General features: G+C 47.2%; 1 protein-coding gene and 1 long non-coding RNA gene across 4 annotated transcripts in view; both read right to left on the reverse strand.

Annotated features, from left to right (window-relative positions):
• Positions 1–18,439, reverse strand: part of LOC141549151 (transcriptional regulator ATRX-like) — a 463,311-nt gene that overhangs the window by 388,341 nt on the left and 56,531 nt on the right. The window lies entirely within an intron of this gene.
• Positions 9,878–17,348, reverse strand: LOC141549156 (uncharacterized). Of its 3 annotated transcripts, XR_012484255.1 has the most exons (3): positions 16,357–17,328; positions 15,887–15,979; positions 9,878–15,454 (listed from the first exon to the last, which is right to left on the reverse strand). It is a non-coding gene; the product is annotated as an uncharacterized LOC141549156 (long non-coding RNA). The 3 variants fall into 3 exon arrangements; XR_012484254.1 differs by lacking the exon at positions 15,887–15,979 and having other exon boundaries at positions 16,357–17,348; XR_012484253.1 differs by having other exon boundaries at positions 9,878–15,979; positions 16,357–17,348.

Consider the following 18,439-nt stretch of genomic DNA (forward strand, 5'->3'; position numbering starts at 1 on the left):
GAGCTCCGGGGACTGGAGACCTGGATCCACGGCCACATCTCAAAAGGGGCGGACTCGGGGGGTAGAACCTCCACGGGGCCTGAGCCAGAACATCAAAGGAGCCCGAGGGGTCAAACACCCCAGACAGACAGCTGTTCAAAGACCCAAGGGCGAGCAGCAGCAGACAGCAGGTGCAGCCCCCTCATGCAAAGGGCAGCTAAGAACTGGCAGCTGTTTACTGTCTGAAGGAAGCCTTTTCTTTCCTGCCATTACACTGGTTTCTGGCCTCTTCTTATTTAAATGTTTCTCCTTCTGTAATCCCTGCACTGTCAGCAGACCTAAACGGTTCCCCCCCACACACACACAACCCTCCCATCCCCCTACCATACAATGCTTTTCAATACAGTTGAAATGGCTGTTGGGCTCCTCCCTCAGGCTCCGGCCCCTTGACGCTGCAGCCTCAGGTGCCCATTAGAAGCCTGGATGTGGACCCCCATGGGAAGGATGGCTTTCACTGGTCGTGGACAGCGTGTCCCCCAAACCCTGCTCCCCTCTGGGCTGAGAGCCCCCCAGTCCCAGTGCGCGTCCCTGAGAAGCAGCTTATGGAAAGGGGGCAGCTCGGGTCCATGACTTCTGCCCCATTCTCGTGGCACCCCCCAAGTCCCAAGCACTGCATCTGGCTGCGGGGGAGAGGACCAGCCTCACCCACAAATCTGTACAGCTCAGGCGCAGGTTTTAGGGCCCGGCACAGAGAAGCGGCACCTACAAGCTCCCCTACACTGGGGAGTCTCTCCAGATCGGGGCCACTCTGTGTCCTGGGCACAAGCGGCAACATGGGCCCCCCTTGGATCCCTCAATCACAGCCGAGGTCACTCTCCCTTCATTCTCAGTTCCTCCTGCGGGTGACTCTCCTAAATGCCTCGCTGGTTCCCTCGGGCCAGCTTCTGGGCCACACATTCTGTAGGACGGGACAGAGGCTTCCTCCAACAAGTGGGGGGGAACCTGCCCTGCCAGAGCAGGAGCCCGACCTCTGACCTGGCTCTTCAGGAAAGGCAGCTGCCAGTCTTCTGTCCAAGTTCCAGGTCAGGCGGGGGCTTCCACAAGGACCTCGGTTCCCTTGCACCGTCACAGCGCCTCAATCCCCCCGGCTGCCAGACTCTGCTCCATGAGCTTAACGGCCTCCCCTGGGATTCACTCTGACACCCTCTGGCCTTCCTCGTCTAACCCCAGCCCTCGGCCTCGAATGCCCCGTGCCCCCGTCCACAGCAAGGCCCTTCTTGTTGGCTCCGCCCCGGGCCCCGCCCCCAGCCTCTGGGGAGGCCTTTGCCCTCTTGTTCCCATGGTGCCCACAGCATCCCTCCGGGTCAGGAGCTGATGAGGGGGAAGAAGTGGGAAAGGCAGGCGGTCATGCAGAAAGGACTCCCAGGCTCAGGCCGGCGCAGATGCAAGGAGCAAAAAGCTTTATTATGAGGATAAAACGGGCAAAGTGCCCCAGTGCCATTCACACTTCATGGAGAGGAAGTTTTTGTCAGAAAAGACGCAACGTTGGGGTGCACGAAAGACTTGGGGTGCCGGGGAATGGGTCTGGGCAGCTTCTCTGAAAGAACTCAGGCTCTAACCATCTCCAATCCAGCAAAGACATTGATTTGGACATTTAACTGAGGGCAAAACACTGAGAACCTGCTCTTTAAGGGGCTGGGCAACCCAGCACAGAGATGTGAGCTTCATTTAGGGAAGGAAAAGGAAGCACAGATGGAGAATCTGGCAGCAAATCGGAGGCTCTCAGGAGATTGTGCCCTGCTGTTACACCTGAGCTCAGGTATGCCTGAGAAAGGGCCCTGGGGAGGATTCACACCCTCTTGTTCCTGAGCAGGGGCAGCCCCCTCCACATGGGAAAAGCAAAGGGTCCTTTTAGGAAGTCTCTGAGAGAAAGGGGGAGAATTACCGGGGCTGCAGCAGCAGCTGAGACCGAATCATTCCCCTCAAAGCCCTGGGACCCAGACTCCTGTGGGGCCCCGAATGAACGTCTCAGTTTCCATAACTGTTCCCAGCTGGCAAGGGCATAGAACGGCTTCTGCTTAAAGGCTTCCTCATGGGAAATGGATGGGAATTGCAGCCCAGCAGCCTCCACAGGTGGGAGGAGCAGCCTCCACAGGTGGCAGGAGCAGCCTCCACAGGTGGGAGGAGCAGCCTCCACAAGTGGGAGGAGCAGCATGCACAGGTGGGAGGACCCTTCCAGAGGCTGAGGTGCTGATAGATGTCTGTCCTGTAGGTCCCTCTGAAATCCAATTAAGACTTGTCTGGAAGACACAAATCTTATTAAAAGGCAAGGCCTAAATCAAAAGCAGAATAATAATTAGGAAAGGGTCACTAGAGAGGACAGCAGATTCCCCAGGAGCTTGTCCCCAAACCCTGTCAATGTAGCTGCTGATGAAGGTCAAGCGTCCACCTGACCTCCCTGGGGACGGGTCAGCCCATCGCTCAGTTGGATGGAGGGTGTGGATGCAAACACAGCAGGAAGTATTGGCCAGAGCAGAGACCCCCTTTAGAAGCAGAGAGGCAGTCTGAAGTGAGGCAGTTGCCAAGCAGTGGAGGGACATTTGGAAATCTTGGAGGGGCTGGGCGTTGTTCTGGGTGACTTCCTGGAAGATCTTGTTAACATTACCAATGGCCTCATCACGTTCCAAATAACCAAGGAATGGGACCGAGATGGTTCTCTCTTTTCCCTAAAAGCCATGAAAACAGCCACAGTGGAGTGTGGGGGAGATAGGGGTGAGGTGGGGGGGGATTGATTAGGAAGGGCTGGCAGGTGGGCGTCGAGGGAGCCTCCAAGTACAAACAGCCAGGAGAAGATCAAAACAAAAGGACCTGCAGCATGGGTAGAAGGAACAGGGAGATGCTGGGGTGGGAGTGGTCTCACCCACTGAAGACACAAACCACTCCTTCTGGGAGCCGCATGTGCTCCTCTTTCACCACAGCATCAGACATGGCGAGGCTCGCCAACTCCGTGGCAACAGTGAAGCCAGGAGGAGCATCCCCACAGCCGGCAGGGAAGAGGTGTCTGGAGGGTGAGGGGTCACCTGTGGGAAACGTCCTCTGGGAAAACTGCCCTCAAACTCTCTTCTCTTCTTCCAACCCACCAGAAACATTTCCCAGGTAGTTTCAATAATCAAGAGAGTAACAGCCAGGCCTTCCAAATACCAATCCCCAATCATTCTTACATCATTTAAGGACCTTGTTTCCTAGAAATCACACACACATACACACACACTCACACTCACACACACACACTCACACACACATATACACACACACACACACACACACACACACACTCACACTCACACCCAGTGTCAGAGATACCACTGACCCACACTTGAGTTTGTAAGACTCAAAGTTCTAGCTAAACGTTCCCGTCAAACCTTTTGGCTATTTCCAAATTCTCTGGGAAGTTTGCCCTTTTTGGGAGCCAGGGAAGGCTGAACTGGCAGGTCCCACTTAGGAAGGAGGCCCTCCCTCAGGAACGTTCACTGATAGGGCTCCCAGCAGTTCCCTTCTCTTTCCATCCACCCGCCCCTGCAGCAGGGAGGGATGGGCAGAGGGGGAGAAAGGAGTGATGAGGAGTAAACTGAGGTCTAAACCGAGATGGGTCAGTTCCTTTTCTCTCTCTCCTTCCTTCCCCAAAGTAACCCAGGGCGGGTTTGGCAGTAAAAGAATTTGCTACTTAATGCTGTATGGAAACATAGTCTTTATTGATTAGAATGGAAACACCGGAGAGCAGGTGGGCAAAATAGCTGCAAGGTACAAGGCCAGTTGTGCAAAGAGTAGATTTTTGAATTCTCTCTATTATACAAGAGCACAATCATTTAGATGCAGTGACATAAGGAGGTTCCAGAGAGTGATGTAAATAAGATAAGCATTCTCTTGTTATCTTTTGGGGACAGACAGAAGTCTCTTCCCCAAAAAGGAATTTCCTGCTGCCATTCGGTCTGTCTGAGCAGATTCCGATGGGGGCTGTGACACCTCAGAGAGCCCAAACTAGTTTGATCAGATCTTGTATCAAAGGTCCAAGTCCCAAAGAAGTTGGAGATCAAACAAGGAATATCAAGGGGCGTCCGCCCTCAACAGGAGACTCTTTTCCTCTCTGTGCTCTCCCCTATGCCTTGGGAGTGAAGGTTGGGGATCCCACAATTACCAATCAGGTGACCTGAAATCCAAATTTCCTCCTTCATCTCCACACTGGCAATAGATGTGAGCTACCTCTAAAGTCCTCTCAAGTCCTAGCCAGCAGGAAGCAGTTACAGGCCGTCAAATGGGTGAGGTTCATACAGCATTTGCCCCGCCAAGTCCTTTTACAGACATGGGACCCTCCCAACAACCCTGGAAGGTGAGTGCAATGAAATCCCCCACAGAACACACTGGCTACAGTTCTTGTGGGCACCCTGGGCTGGGGTTCTAGCTGCTCCCAAGCCTGTGAACAGAGGACAAAAGGCTTGACTGCCTCTTAATACATTTCTGCCACTTAAAGCGGGCTCACCAAGGGCAGAGGCTGCTGCTCCTCCCCCTCCCCCTGACACTCTGGGCACTGCCCGTGCCTCCTGGACTCTCCTCGCGGAGCACGTAGATGGAACCTGCAGAGGGCTGGGGTGAGGGGGGCCAGGATCCCCTTCTGCTGGTACTCCCAATGTCAGGGCTCAGACGATGCTGGCCTTGGGGCCCGATCCTTCCCCATCCCATCTGCAGCTGCTGGGGTTGGGAGATGCTGGGGCAGGGTTTCCAGGGCCCCCTTGCAGTTGCTGCCTCCCCTTTTCTGCCAGATGAGGCAAAAGTCAAGTTTTCAATTCTCCAGCTTTCTCTTTTCTTGCTCTGATCTGAGATGACCAGGACATAGAGGGGCCTTGACTATGACGATCTTAATCTGTCAACCGCTTTTCAAACCTTTTTCAACTTTTATAAGATTTCATCCTTATTTTAGCTTAATAGAAATTCTACAGGCTGGTATCTCAGAAACTACCAAAATGTTTCAGGACGGGAACTACCCCATGGTCTCAGGAGCTCTTACCTGCAATCTTAACATCCCTCATTGCCAGTCTCCTTAATGAGTGATAGCAAAATCTCCAGAATCTGCTTAGGTGGTTTTTTGTTTGTTTGTTTGTTTTTTAGCAGTTCCACAACTTTAGTTATCTAGCTTTTCATCTGTAGCCCCAACTTCATCAGTGCTGGGATCACAGAAGGTTTTGGAGTTTTGTTTTGTTTGTTAATCTAATATGGGAGATTGTGATGCAATTAGATCTTTCCCAATGTTCTTTCTAACTAAACCCCGGGGACAAAATGGATTTAAAAGCAACTTCTTAGAAACAAAAAAAATGTAGAAATTTATTCCAATGCTGGTTAAATGGTTAAATAAACAAAGACTGGGTCCTACCAAATGCATCCTATCATATAAATATTGCCTTAATACCTAACATGGGCAGAGTCCATACAGAAACAAAAGTAGAGACCAAATTCTATAATGAATATTGGTGCAAAAATTTTAAACCACCAAAATACAAAACCTATTCCTATGCAAAACCCAAGAAACATTGGCATAAATGGGGCTTTCCTAAAACCAGGAAGTAGAATTTGTCTAAAATAAAGAACTAGTGTTATACCTAATGCAGACAAGAGAGAAGAGTTTGCAATAAAAACAGAAGTAAAGAGAGGATATGAAAAGGATAATCTCTGAACCAGTTAATAGTGGTAACATGGATTTACTTTAATATCACATTTGAAGTTTCCTTTCCTTTTGAAGACCTAAGCTAGCATAAATATCCTTGAAGCCTTATTTTCCAATTAGATTTACTGAATGAATCTTTTAATAAGATTTAATAGTAGATAAGGTGGAATGAGCCTAAATATATCTTGAAAGAAATGAAATAAAATAACCATCTTTTAGTAAGTTACTCCTTTTTCAGTGAGCTAGACCGATCCAGAGCAAAAATCCTTAAAGAAACACTGAAGGAGACCTTTCAAAAAAGTTCTCAGAAAGGTAAAGTTCTAAGCCAAGGAAGTATTGAATTGAACAATTATCTCACCCTAAAATCTCCTCATTCCACCCTGACCTGCCCAGCAGCTGACTACTGTCAGTCTCCCTAGACCTCTGTAAAACTGAGGAATCTGCATCAGGAAGAGTTCCTTTTTTCTGTTATAAAATGAGCTCTGTGACCTTCCAATTTATCATACACCACTGAGGTTTTGGCTGACCTTATTTAATGGTGATTTGATCTTGGTATTTAAATAATTTTTGACAAGAATCAAATATTTTCTTTTGGAGACATAACAGATATTCACGCTCATCACTACTATTCCATACTGTACCAGAAGTGCTTGCCATAGCCGTCACTCAAAAGCAAAGAAATGGAAATTATAAACAGCAAAGAGGCAAACAATAAATAAAACAATGTCTTTTTTACAGATGATATGATTGTTTACTTAGAGAACTCTACAGAATCAATTAAAACTTAAATGAAGTTTTTACTAACATCAGCAAGACAGGAGAGAGTAAATAAACTCAAACAAGTTATCAGTATCATATAAATTATCAATAAAATCCAGGAGAAAGATAAATTCCTTTGAAATTACATATAGTATGAAGTAACTAGAAGTCAACCTGCCAAAACACAGATAGCAACTCGGTGAACACAGGTCTCTCTTTACATAATTAAAAGTAGCTCTAGACAAGGGGAGAAATATGAATTACTCATCGCCAGTTCAAAAATGATAATGCTGCCTATATTAATTTACTAATACAACGCAACAAAAATCAAAATACCACTGAATTTCTTGAGAACATTAAAAAAGGATAACAAAATTCGTCTGGACAAACAAAAATTAAGGCTATCATGGAAATTAGTGGGAAAATTGGGAAGGAAAGGGCCTAGCAGTGCCAGATCATAAAACTACACTAGCAAGCCCTTATGATTAAAAATGTATTATTGAGTAAGAAACAGAAAGACTGACCATAGGAACAGATTGGGTATACAGCATGCAGGAGCAAAAGAGCACATCATCCATTTCTTTGACAAAGCTAATAATCCCAGCTGTGGGAAAATTCACAAGTCAACAAAAGCTGCTGGGAAAATTGACAAGTAGTCTAACAGAATCTGAGGTTGGAAAAAGGTTTCACAGGAAACACAAGAGTGAAGCTGAAAATGGGTATATTCCTTGGATGTATGGGCTAACATCATAAACAGAGAAGCTCAGAAGGAGATGGGAAAGAAATCATGACCAAGCAAACGACAGACAGGTTCAAAAGAAGCTAAATGGACACTCTGGCTGACATAAAATTAAAAAGCTTTTCCACAAACAAAATCAATGCAGCTAAGACTAAAAGGGAAGTGAGAAGTTGAGGCGGGAAAGCAGCATAGTCCTTAACTTTTTTCAGTGAACCATTGTGCAGATATTTTACATAATGTGAATTTACCCATAGATGTGTAAAAAGCCAGAAGGGAGGCAGGAAGGAGACTGTGCCCCTGTGGAGCCAGCACATGGGCCAATGACACATAAAGTCTGGATATACAGAATCAAGAGCAGGAGGAACACTTTCTTGCAGGGGCCAGCCCCAGGACAGCCTGGCTGGAACTGAAAGGAAGAACATGCCACGAGGCACGGACATGGAAACCTGTGGCATGGGACAGACGTGGTGCTCCAATGATGGACAAAACATCCAAATGCAGGGGCCAGACTCTCAGGTGGGCGGGTGCATTGAACGCAAGTTGTCCTGCATCAGTACTGGAGGTCTTAAGGCAAGCCCAGATCCATCAGTGGTGGTGGCTGTCTCTCTGCAGATCTATTCTTCTGCCTTCTGCTAGAGAGGGTTTTTAAAGGTTTGGGGGGGCCACAGAGTACCGAACTGAAGGAGAGGAGCAGGATGAGATCCCAGTATGGTACAGAGGTGGTTTGGGAGAATTCCTTGCATACAATCCAATTTGTACAATGTGAGTTAAAATGAAGCAACATCCATCTGTAGTCCATTCTATTCCTATTGAGTTTTCTATACAGGTCTTTTATATGTACAATTTCTAAGTCATCTAAGTTTTATTATTCTCCTTGACTTCTTTTTTATGTATTTCATGGTTGTATTAGGCTAGGTCACACAGGAAAAGTTGAGGTGCCCTGCCATTATAGTTTTATTATCTATTTCTTCCTGTAATGCGTATAACTTTTTCTTTAAAATTTTGAATCCTAGGCCCTTGTGCACATATCTCTTTTCTGACACCAGTGACTGAGGTTCCCCTAAACAAGAATTAGCCGGCATGCCAATTTACCCTTTCAGTGAGGCCGAATTTTACTCTGCATTTTTTCTGACATCATCATTGCTTCCCTTATGTTTTATCCTTCATATGAGATATAACAGTTTCTGCTTCAGCCCTCTAATTTCACTCTGGTTCTCTCTTTCTTTCCAATGTTTCTTTTCAAAATACAAAAAAGAAGAAACAAGCATAGTCTGGAAGTTCTGGTTTCTAATTCATTTTACTGCCCACTTGCATTTAGCAGTGAGTTCATCCCATTAACACAGTCATGATGTATTTGCTTCTGTTTTTCCTTCTCTCTTTTTATCCCTTTTCCCCACTAGTTTCTATTTTATACATGACCACACCATATTTTATCTGCCCAAAGTTTGTCACCACTTTTTCCTTCTCCTCTCCCATTTCTCTACTTACCTTTAGGGTAAAATAGATTTTTTTGACCCACGGAAGAAGTACATATAAATACAGATATAGATACTTCCCCACTTTGAACCAATTTAGATGGGAGGGAGGTTCAAGGATTGGTCACTCCCCTCATCATCATTTTCCACTCCAAGGCAAAACCTCTTCCCTGAATGCTTATTTTATGAGATCATTTCCTCCATTATTTCTCTCCCTTCTACCATCTGCCAGGGCATCCTTATTTCTCACCTATCTATTTTGCATCATCCCCATCCAGACCCTTCACTTCCAAAACCTCTTTCTAGTTTGAATGCTTCTACCTGCCTAGTAAAGATAAAACTCATAGGAGACAGGGTTATCGTCTTCCCTTCTAGAAGAAGACACAGGGTATCAGTAACGAGTCACTTGAGGGGTCTCTATCATATTTACCTTTGAATGTTGCTTTTGAGTCTTCAATGTGAGACTCACATTTTCTCCTCAGCTCTAGTCTTTTCATCAGGAATGCTTCAGCGGCCTCTATTGCATTCAATGTCCAATTTTTCTCTTGCTGTGCTTCCCCAGAGAGGAAGCCCGTAGTGAGTGGAGTGTTCCCAGAACGAGTGTCTTCTGCCACAAAGATGTTGTCCGCTGAGTGATGTCCGTCTAGATGTGTTTCCATAGAGAGCAATCCCGAAGTAAGCGGTGTAAGACAGAAACTGGAAAGCCTCTGGGCAAAGGAACCGACCTTTATCAAGGGAAACAAGGTGAGGTCTCAGACCGTGCTGGACGGACCATAGAGCCCACCTTTGTTTCTCTCAAAGGTTGGTTTCTTTGTCCAGAAGTCCTTCCCAGTCTCTCTCTTACACCAGAATGTTGCCAGAGAGAGTGTCTTCTACCTCCATTGTCTTTGCCTCTGAGTTCTGAGAGTAGAGTAGGTGCGTATCTCCAAGAGGGTTGTAATTGAACGATTCTAATAGTATTTATCTTCACCCATCAGCATTTCATCTACAGAGTATTCTGACATTAAATCCACTAGTGTCTTTTCCTCAGAATCTTCAGAGATTAGATGTGCTTCCCCTGAGAGGGTAGTAATTATAATGTTTTCAGAAAGACTGTCTCCATCCACAAGTGTTTTTTGTGTTCTCAGTATTAGATGTGATAACATTGAAAGTAAATCTGTAATAACCAGACTGTTCCAGAAAGCCTAAGCCCTACCACAAGTCTTTTCCTCTCTGCAGTATAGAGTTGTGTTGATTTTTTTCATTCCTAAAACACAAAAGACCACTCGTCACATGGCATGACTCTCAGGAAGCAGAAGGAGAGGGAGGGAAACATGGCATACTGTGGTGTAAGAAACAGGAAACCGCATGGCATATTTTTACATGAGGGGAAGAATCTAAAGGTATTAATGAAAAAGTGGGGAGGAAGAACAAAAAGGGCTTTTCCTGCAGCCTCATTCCTTCCAGCTCTGCAGCTTCAGCATCCGGGCTTGGCTTGAGACCTCCAGCACTACAAGGGGAGCCTTTGGCTGGCTCTGCCACTCAGCCTCACGTCTGGCACCTGCTTGTGTGCCTCCTGTCCATCCATGCTCAGGTGCCATGTGTCTTTCCTCAGTCCACATGTTGCTTGTCCTCTCCTTTGTGGGGCGGTGGCTGGCTCCTCCTGCTGCTCCCGTCCTTCTCTTGCTCCTCAGTACCCGGGTCCGTGTGTCCTTGGATCATCTCCCGGCCCCCTCCCTTCCCAGACGCACGACTCCCTTCCTGTCTCCCTTTCTCCCTTGAAGCCGAGTCCGGGGGTAAATTCACTTTACTCTAAAATTGCTCCACTAAAGGTTTGCCCAACAGTCCACTTACAGAAAGAGGGAACTGTGTAGAGTTGGTATAAAAAATCGATGCCTCAGTGCAAAGCAGTTTGGCAGAATTTTGATAGAAGACCAATACCTCATAGCACATAGTAAATTAAACTGTAACAGAATACATGGTTTAGCTATGATAAATGAAAGGATAAACTGGGCCTATGAAATGATGAATCACTGTAATCACTAATAAGTACCTTAGCTGAAACCTCCACCTCATTAATGTATTCATTCACTCAGCCATGGATTGACTCCTCCAATGTGGCCGGCACATACAAAGCCAGACGGGCTAAGTGACGAGCCACAAGCCCACGGACAGCATGGTCGTAGGCTCTGGAGATGCAAACACTGTTACAGACACAGTCCCTAACAAGACAAGCTTGGGTTCTGCTAAGACAGAAAATGTGTAAATGTACATGAGAAGAAACACAAATGCAAAATGCAAGGCAGTCTGGGAGCAAGGCTTACAGCAGCTTTTCAATCAAGAAAGGCTTCATGTCATGGTTGGGGCTTGAACGGTGTCTTAATTGCTAAGGATAGAGGGCCAGGTTCAAAGTCAGGAAGGCTCAAATCTTGCTTTAGACCCACGTCAGCGGCATGACCACGGTCACCCCGTCTGACCTCTTAGCGCCTCAGACTACTCTAAGAGCAGGGACGCATTCACTTGGGGAGTCACTCTTACTGAAGGGGCAGACAGAGCAAAGAATGTCCTTAAAGACTTGATAAGAGTCACACAAATTGTAAGTATGGGAGGCAGGATTTGAACTCAGTTGTTTCTGATTCTCACCAGTGGACACAGAGCAGCAGGTTGGCTTATGAAGCTGTAAGGTATCTTTTCAGGATCCCTAAAACTTATGAGGCTTTAAACTCACCTTCCCTGACTCCAAAAAGTCAAATCTCTCAGTCTGTCTCAATCTCTCTCTCTGTCTCTCTCTCTGTGTTTCTGTCTCCCTCTCTCTGTCTCTCTCTCTCTCTGTCTCTCTCAGAAGCGAACACACACACAGAAACATACATACATACATACACACACACACACACACACACACACACACACACACACACACACACACTCCTGGCTGACCTTTAATGTTCATTGCAACCAGATTTTACCTCCATTCACAGGTATAAAATTCAATCACTTGACAAATGTTGAGCATCTGTGGTGCTTCATCTTTGATGTTGGGTTTTTATGTCATGGGGGAGCTGTGGAAGGTCCCTCTGAAATGGCTCATGTTCCACATGGAGATTCTTGAATCAGCTGATTAATGGCCACACCTGGGAAGCCTAGAGGCCCAGATACAGCAGGGAAGTTGCCAGTCCTCAGGCTTCCAAGCAACAAGCCAGGGGCCAAGCCCCTTACTCTCGATTTAAGAAACTTGGGACAGTGCCCAGTATACCCCAAGAGCAGGGCTCAACTTTCAGTGTTACAACCTGGTCTGGAAACCTGCACCAAAATAATTCCCTGAGTGTAGGGAGCTACTGTGCTGTCAGGGAAGATCAAACCACAACATCAGACGATCATAATGATGCCAGAACATCTACATGTGAAGCCTCAAATTGGTGTGTGGATGAATTGGTCTCAGTCCTTCTGAAAGGGCTCCAAAAGCATTTTTAAAATATGTAACAGGAGTAGAAGGAAAATGGGCAGGAGAAATGAGAGAGATTCACAAGAAAAGTTAACATTTTGTTAAAAGAAGCACCAAAAATCGGACAGACATGTACCAAACGTCAATGGAGAAAACAACCTTAAAAAGTAGGATTTGCCAGACGGCAAAGGAGGAACAAAATCCATTGAAGAAAACAACTCTTGAGGAAGAGTGTGGGAAGTAGGTCAGAACATTCAGAAAGAAAAGAAAGTTGAACCTGTGAGCTAATGCAGACAAGTGACAAACGCACAAAACTTTCAGCAGAATAAGGGTTTCCTAGGCCAACCAGAGAAGTCCAGAAGAAAGACTCCCCTTTGGAGGAGTATCCCCTTAAAACATCCCCTGGAAGAAGCAGGGAGCCCTGGGTTCCAGGTGGCCTCAGGCCCAATCAAGGGGACTGTTACTTCCTAGGAGCACTTGGGATTGGAGGCCAGGGAGAATGATAAGGAAGTCCTGGAATATCTGCTGATAAGGAATGCCAGGCCCAGCTGTGCTGTTAGGAAAGAAGGAAAAAGCCCACACCCCGGGAGGGCAGAAGCAGAGGCACAGGGTAGCTGCTGGCTGTCTTACAGGAGGGTGGAGTTCTTGGTTTTTGAGTTCCAAGTCAGAGAAGAAAACTGAAAGAAGATCCAGAGGCCGAAGCACCATCTCCCTCTCAGATCCAGGGGATGACACTATTAATTTCTTATTTAAAAAAAGAGCAACATGGCAGGACACAGTGGTTAGAGCACCAGCCCTAAAGTCAGGAGCACCTGAGTTCAAATGTGGCCTCAGACACTTAACACTGCCTAGCTCTGTGACCCTGGGCAAGGCACTTATCCCCAATTTCCTCAGAGGGAAAAATCAGGCAAAGGGGAAAGAATTCAACTACAGGAAGAGGAAACACTGGGATTTATCAATAGAGGGGGGGATACTGAAGGGGAAAAGCTTTTCTTATCCCAAAGAGTTATGGTAAATGGCTACTGTCCAGAAAGAATTTGTAGAAGAACTCAGAGAAGACTTTAAAAATCAAATGAGAGAGGTTGAGGAAAAACTAAAAAAATAACAAGAATCCAACCAAATCCAGAGGCTTATGGAAAGAAAGTAAACCAAATTGAAGAGGAGATCCAGAGTTTTCAAGAAGAAAGTGACCCTTTCACAGTTAGAATTTGGCAAGGGGAAGTCAGTAAAGTTATGAGAGACCAAGAAATAATAAAACAAAATATTGTCATGATGTAGGAAATGACGAAGTGATAGATTTTTAAAAATTGTAAAAAGATCTGCACTCATGAGGGATGATGTTATCTAGTTTCAGAGAAACAGAACAAACAAGCATAGTACAATCTTACATAGATGCATAAAAATGTACATGTATATATGAGCATGATTATACATGTCTGGGTACATGGATTTGTATACTTATACAAATGTGTCTATGTATCTATGTACATGTATGCGTGTATTTATGTACAAATATATCAGCAGCAGCCATCTTGGGGGACGCTGTGGGGCAAAAAAAGCAAAAAAATAATAGTGTAAAAAGTGCACAGCAGAGAACAAAAGTGAACCTAAGAAGAAGCAAACAATAGATGGTCAGTTCTGAATAAATGTGTACTATTAATGACATATGATTTTTTGAACTAGAAATCTATTATTTCATATTTTAAATGCTCTCACATTGTTTTGTGCCTATGACAATGCTTTTCCATCTTTTCTCTTTCTTTTTCTATGTTTAATTTGTTTAAATAAATGAATAAATATGTAAAAAAAGAAAAAAATGGAGTAGTGTTTTAGGGGAATGATTTAGGTATAGAAGACAGAGTATTAAATGTCCATAATACTCTACTGTTTGAGAAATACAGAAATGACACCTTTTTGGGAAATGAGTTGCTATATACAAAACCAGTATAGCAGAAACCAGGTACAGTTCAATCCCTTACATCATGTGCCACTTGTTTGTCCAAAGAAATAGAAATTTGGTCCCATCGACCTCACAGCATGTCTTTGAGTCTGGAGGTAGATATTTTGGTCTCCTGGCCACTTATTTATTTTATATTTTCAAAACAAACTGCGATATTGAACTCTTCTGTTCCCTCTAGTTCATTGATGATTTCTTGACACATAGCTTAGAAAAACCAGACTTTGATAAAGCCCATTGGGATTCAGCAGGAGCTACTTGACAAATCCTTGAACCCAAGTCACTCTGGCTTTCACTGAGTGTCCAATAGAAGATGCTAGCTTAAGCCTCACTTGGTCATTGTGTGGGTTTTGATGGCTCAGACAGAGTGTAAACCACAGCTGTTTCTTCTGACCAAAACACTGAGGTTCTTCCCTCCCCACATCATTATTTTTATTATTATTATCTATTATTATTATTACTAGGCAAAGTAGGGCATCTTTTGCCTCGTTTCTTACATAGCGTTAAATCACTAAATTACTGTTGCCTCGTCCCAAGTGAGACATGGGAAAGGCCCTAGCTTAAACAGCCTAAGGTCTCCCCCTGCCTATGGGGCCATGGCCAGTCTGCCTGACCTAGGTCTTGCCTCTGCACTCAGCTGACTCTGGAGTGAGGCTGGGGATCTTGCCCAGCTCTGCCTCCCCTAAATGCAATTCACTTGCAAGTCATGAGCTTCTAGATGCCATTGGTCCTCCTCCAGAAAGAAGCATGAAAACACAATGTAAACAACAAGGTAAGACCAAAATGGGTACGTGATTTAGACATAAAGGCAGATACCGTAAGCAAATGAGGAGAGCATCCATTCTGGGATGTAATTTTGGAATCATGCAAAAAGTAACAAAAATATTCAAAGCCGTTAAAACAAATAATCCATTACATAACGAGAAGGCACCAATAAAACAGTCCCCATATACTGCAAAAAACTTATAACAGCACTTTTGGTGACATCTGTGACCTGGAACAAAGTAGACTCTCTCAAGTGGGCATGGCCAGAGAAGGCACGGAAACGAATGTTGTGGGACATTACTATATTGTTATAAGGAATGGAGTGTGTTGAATACAGAGAAGCAGGGAAACATCTCTGTGAAATGATGCAAAGTGACCTAGGCAAAGCCAAGAAAACAAAAATTAAAAAAAATAAACACACACACACATGTGTACATACCTGTAATTAAAATAAATTTAAATGGAAAGAATGACAAAGCAAAACTGGAAATGACCTGTAAGGAAATGCAAAAGACTGAAAAGGATACATGAGAAGACACCATCACCTGTCCTCTTTCTGGAGGTGAGAGATCCACAGGTGTTGCACACGTGCATACCTTTTCCCAAATGTGTGAAACAGCTGAGCTCACTTTTCTTCTCCTCCCTAAAACAAAAAATGGGATTTGTTGCCTGGCATGGCCCTCATGGGGAGAGGGCCGAATCCATGGGATACCCTGGTGATGAGGGAAACACTAAACATCAATAAATATTTTTGTGAAAGAGCTCAGTATCTGCAGGACATAATGAATGGAGGGAAGGAGGAAAGGAAGGGTTTAGGATTAGTGCTTATCAGGGACAGATCTCAAACTTTACTAAAAATCAGAGACTTTGAATCCAAATGTTTGGTCTTGTCTGCTTTTCCTTGATGCAATTGTCGGTTGCTTGGCAAAGCTATTGGAAGGGTTTGCCATTTCCTTCTGCAGTTCATTTGCCAAAGGAGCAAGTGAGGTAACAGGGTTAAGTGACTTGCTGAGGGTACCACAGTTAGCAAGTAGCTAAGACCAGATTTCACCTCAGGAAGATGACTCCCTCTGACCTCATGCCCTGTAGAATTCCTAGGCACCCAGGAAATAATAGGAATTTCTTGAAGACGGCCACACTGCTCTTTGGGTAAGATCATGTGTGCGACCTACATCAGTAAATAAAATAAAATAACAGTGTCTAAGAAATGCAAAGCGAACAGGTGGTGGGACCGAGGGGGACACACTATTGCATTTTTAATAACGGGATAAGGAAAAAGCAGTTTGCCAGAAATGTGATACCTCCTGAACACCTCACGCCAACTGCCACCTTAAATTACAAACGGGTATATGAATCCTATGTAAAAGGGGAATCTACGGCAAATTAGAGGAGCAAAGAGGAAGTTCCTGTTCACTTCTATGGATCGGGAAAGAGATTACGAGAGAACAAGGAACAGAGAAAATCACAGACACTGACAGGTTCATTCTGCTTCTATAAAGTTGCCCAAAGTCCTAATGCAGAGAAAAGAGGAAGCAAAACACTTACCTGAGGAAAAGGACGTTTGTAGCAAAAATCTCTGGGGGGGGCTGCATATGCAAGATGGAGAAGAAACGCATTCCCACTTGCAGGATCAAGAATCCTTCTCCCCCAGGTCAAAAGGGAAGGAGAGAATATGTTCAGAGGAAGAAACCCAGGCTCTCACAGGCTTCTGACAAGATGCTCCCAAAGCCCTCACCCAGGACAAGGCCGCATTGAAGCAATTCCCTTCTTTCAGCCGATAAATCGTTTAAATGGAAAGGCTGAGGGACCTCTTTGTTCCACGGCAAGCGCCACGGAAACCTCCCTCTCATCACAAGCCAGTCGGACCCAGCACAAAACAATGAATGCGGCCTGGAAGTAAAAGGCCCCCTACAAAAGAGAAAATACGGGGCGGGGGAGGGGAAGAGCGCTCCCACTTTCTCCTCCCTTTCCCCGGTGTTCTGGGAGGAGACCGGCCCCACCGCGGTGACGTCATAGGACCGGCCCTTCCCGCCCCCTCCTTCTGGGAAGTCTCCTGGGTCTGGAGATGAGGCTGTGCTGGGACCGCATCCCAAGAACGGGAAATTCTTCCCGAAATGTCAAGCGTCTTTATGCCAAACTGAGAGAGAAGCCCTTTTAAGAGAAAAGATGTTAAAGGCGAATATTCTATAAAGGGAGAGATCCTGAGGAATAAGATCACCCCTCCCTCTTTTTCTGAGGACTCCGTATTTTAGCTTGGATTTTAGCACGTTAAGCTCTGCCTGCGGCCGCAAACCTTTCCGTGCCCTTTGATCCCCGAGGTCAGACAGGACAAAAGGATGGAGCGGAAAGCCCCGATCCCCCGGGTTGTCCGAGTTCCGAGCCTCCGGCCAGGCCTGGGCCTGCAGGGACTGGGAACAAGAGGTGGAAGCGCCCATCGGAGACCGGGGAGAGGGAGGGTCCCCAGAGGGGGCTCGCGGCCGGCCTCCGCCGCCCCCCCTCCCCCCACCTGCAGCCTCCCAGACTGAGCCCGGAGCCGGCCCGAGGCACCCGGCAGGTGCAGGCACACGGGGGCACGCTCCCGCCCCCCCCCCCCACCTCCCCTCAGGGACACAGACGCGGCCACGCCCAGGATCTCAGCCACATTCACGCCCCCCCCCCCCCCAGACAAAGGTGCGGATGCTCCCGGGCCTTGTAGCCGCCCTCCCCCACACCTACCGGGCAGGAAGGAAAGCCGGGCGGGGAGGAGGGGGCTTCAGGGAAGGGCTGGGATGGGAGAGGACAAAGGGAGGGGCTGCGGCGGGAGCAGGGAGGGGCCCCCTCACTCACTGCGGCTTAGGCGCTCAAGACCCTCGGCTCGGTGCGTCCGGAGGACGAGGGTAAGACGGGGGACGGAGGGGTCGCTGTGAGGCGGAGAGGCAGGGCCTGAGTGAGGGGCGCACAGACCCCCCGCCGCCCCGGCCCCGGCACATCCTCCCCTCCAGACAAAGGAGACTGGCATTGAACAGAGGGTGGGAAGGGGCGGCCCTGTGACGTCACCTGCGGGGGGCTAGGCTCCTCCCAGATCGGGGGGAGGGGGAGAGAGCGGGGTTCAGGAGAGGGGAGGGGGCGCTGGGACATTAGCCCGGAGCACTTGGGAGCCCCCCCCATGTGGTTACTCTGGGCCCTCCTCACCCAGCCCCGCTAGGGGGGGCCGCAGTGCCTCTCCCACCAGGAGGGCCCGGCGCTGACCAGGGTCCTGGGTCCCGGGCCGGGCTGCGGGGCTGGGAGCGGGGCGGCCGCTGAGCGCGGCTTGGGAAGGGGGGGGCGGCTCTTTTACCGAAACTGGTTGGGGGAGAACAGGAGGCGGAGGTCAAGGCGGGGGCCCGGGCTCCCCTGAAAGGAAGAGCACAAAAGCTCGGCAGCAGCTGCGAAGCCCAGGCCTTGGACGGGACTTGGATTCCTGAGAGCCCCCAGAGCAGAAGCAGAACGGGGGGGGGGGGGAGCGGGAGGAGGGGACACAGGGCAGGGGGTCTGGGGGAAGGGCGGCATCGGCTCTTTTGTCCAGGCCTGAGGAGACAGGAGATCAGGACCGGTGGGAAGGGACAGAGGGCCACCCAGGTGCGCATGCGCATCTGTCCTCCTCTTTGTG

This window comes from Sminthopsis crassicaudata, chromosome X (assembly GCF_048593235.1).
Source record: "Sminthopsis crassicaudata isolate SCR6 chromosome X, ASM4859323v1, whole genome shotgun sequence".
Classification (NCBI taxonomy): Eukaryota; Metazoa; Chordata; class Mammalia; order Dasyuromorphia; family Dasyuridae; genus Sminthopsis; species Sminthopsis crassicaudata.